Below are 2668 nucleotides of genomic sequence, written 5' to 3' on the forward strand. Positions count from 1 at the left end.
AGTCTATACAGTCTAATCTAGGATGTATTTGTTCTCTGGTATATATGATACAGAACAAAATAATTTTAAAATATTAGGGGTAAAATTAACAAATGCACAGATCATTAAGGAAGAATCTTTTTTTTGGTGACAAGAATAAGACTTCACCGTGACTGATGGAAGCTGGAGTTCTTCCTGTCATGCTGGCAAGAAACAAACAAAAAAGAAAAATTCATTCAGATCTGGCATTCTTTCTTTAGAAATTATTTCTAAAAACCAAACTAGCATACATGCATCAAGTTAAGCATTTTCAGAAGGATTGGCAGTATTATGAAGAGCAGAGCTTCAGTATGTGTGTGTGATCTTTCCTAGGCATTGTTCACTGCTCAGCTTTTAAAATTCTTGTTAGAAAAAGTATCCATGTAAAGTTAGTTTCGTTAGAAGCAATTTCAGTAAATGAATCTGAACGCTTCAGGGCAGAATTTGCATATGCAAGCCTACACCTCCCTCATTTCCACAAGTCTCTCTTACTTTCCATCCCTACATTTTAAAGTCTATACTCTGGCCATCACTGTAAATGTGGACCATTTATAATACAAAACCAAATTCATCTCCAAATTCTTGGTTAAGCGGGAACAGTTGGAACAGAAGAGCTGAAAGACAATATTAATGCAAAAAAGATTTTAGGGAGACAGTACCTGGAGACAGATAAGTGGCAAAGACAGCTGCATACTTGTCTTCTCTTTTTCTCTTCTTCTCTTCCTCCATTTCTCTCCAGTTCTCCCATTTGCCAGGCAGATCAAGCTGAGCCCAAAACATGAGTTATGGGAAGCAGAGGTTAATGGCAGACTTCAATTAAAGGAGAAAGGATAATTGGGATGGTTTCTAGCCTAAACTATACTAAAAACCGAATTCATAATTAATTCTGGCACTAGGCAGACCGCCAGTTTTCAGACACTTCTTCTATGCTAAATTTTACATGCAGAATCATCCCTGGTGCTATTGCAATAGTCATCTGTGCCTGCCATGGATACCTCTAATTCTGAAGTTTCAGGTAGAAGTTGCAGGCATTCCCAAGCAATAAACAGGTCAGTGTTCTGAAACAACTGACTCGGATATTTTACCAGGAAAAAAAAAAAAAAAAAAAAGGTCTATCTGTTATGACCTATTCCCACACAATGTTTATTTGTTCAGAGCACAAAAGGAAACTACACTTTGTTCTCAAAGAAAGCTAGCGTTGCTGCAGACACCGGTACATTGGCTTGGGAGTCCTGGTAGGGTAATTCGGGCAGCTCACAAATATTTTTCCCAGCCTGTGTTGAGCTGACCAGTCCTAGAGGGCTTTGAGGAGGTTTTTAAGGCTAGGAGTACACCGCTGGCATTTTCATGGGCCGTAGGTGTCAGGATTCTGGTTTAAGATTTATTATTGTTAAATACACTGTTAAATTTAAAAAAAAACACAAAAACAAAAACAACAACAAAAAAAACCCAAAACCCCAAAGACGTGGGTACCTGATGTTGAACTGCATGAAATTGCTCCCCCCTACCAGGTTGGGCAGTCTTGCTGCCAGAACAAGCTTCACTGGCCAGAAATGCACCTCAGCGATAACCTGACCTGAAAGCACCCTCCTGTGCACAAAAGTAAAGATGCTTCCTGCTCCTCTGTGCTTTGCATTTATGACAACAGGCAACATAACTCAATTTATTTACTTTTAAAGAGTGCTTTCCCTTCAAAATGACTCTGGCGAACCTGTTCTGGATGGATCCCTCCTGCTACAATGGCCAGAGCCATGGCAGTGCCCAAGCCCATGTGCTGGAAGACCCACAGATCTTAGCAGCGTGTAAAACTGGGCTGCGCTGGACTCATTTTCCCTTTTTCTCGCTTTGTTTCTCTAAGATGAAGGTCTTCTGTAGCTCAGAGGTTATTCCTGTAAAGCACTGTACTCATCTTACACACACAGAGTCCTAATGAAAGAACACAGCATGTGGCAGAAGGACTTTGCAGTGCAAAGGGGACTGGGGAACCGAGTCTGAAAAACACACCGCAATCTAAAAAATACCCGATTTGCTTTCTTACTTGTCTGTTCCTTTTTTCTCTGCTAAATATAAAAACATTACTCGAAGCACATTTACTCCAGTTACAACCTTCACCAAGATTGCGCTGGCCTTTCGGTGAAGCTGTGATGGTGCAGGGCTGCTGACTGCAAAGCAATTTCCTGGGCTCGCTGATTTCAGGCTCCGTGGAGGTGCAGCAAATGCCTGTGTTCACCTGCCTCTTCGGTGCTGAGACACTGCATGAGCTATCATCTGAAAGGGAGAGAAAAAACAAACCCAGATGGAGTCACAGAGCAGCTTACTGATGGCCAAAAAGCCAGGGCTGCTTTTGCAGGCTGAAAAGCAGGTAGACTCTAGGCAATGCTAAACAGAAATCAGATCACCACTGTGTCCTCAAGCCTTGCTTCAAAGCTGAGGTTTTAAAACATTTTCAAGTTTGAAGGAAAGACTTTTCTTTCTGTGCAAACAGAAGAGCACAAATCAGCATCAGCTGACATGAAAATACATTTCTCAATGGTCTCAGTGGCTCAAAAAGGCTTGGAGTAGGGTGGGATGGCAAAAACTTTCCTATTCAAGGTATCCAGAAATACCTGACAATGTTCAGGCGAGTAAAGCTTGTTTGTAGACAGCTATT

The sequence above is a fragment of the Athene cunicularia genome (assembly GCF_003259725.1).
Source record: "Athene cunicularia isolate RWA chromosome 3 unlocalized genomic scaffold, athCun1 chr3_part1, whole genome shotgun sequence".
Lineage (NCBI taxonomy): Eukaryota > Metazoa > Chordata > Aves > Strigiformes > Strigidae > Athene > Athene cunicularia.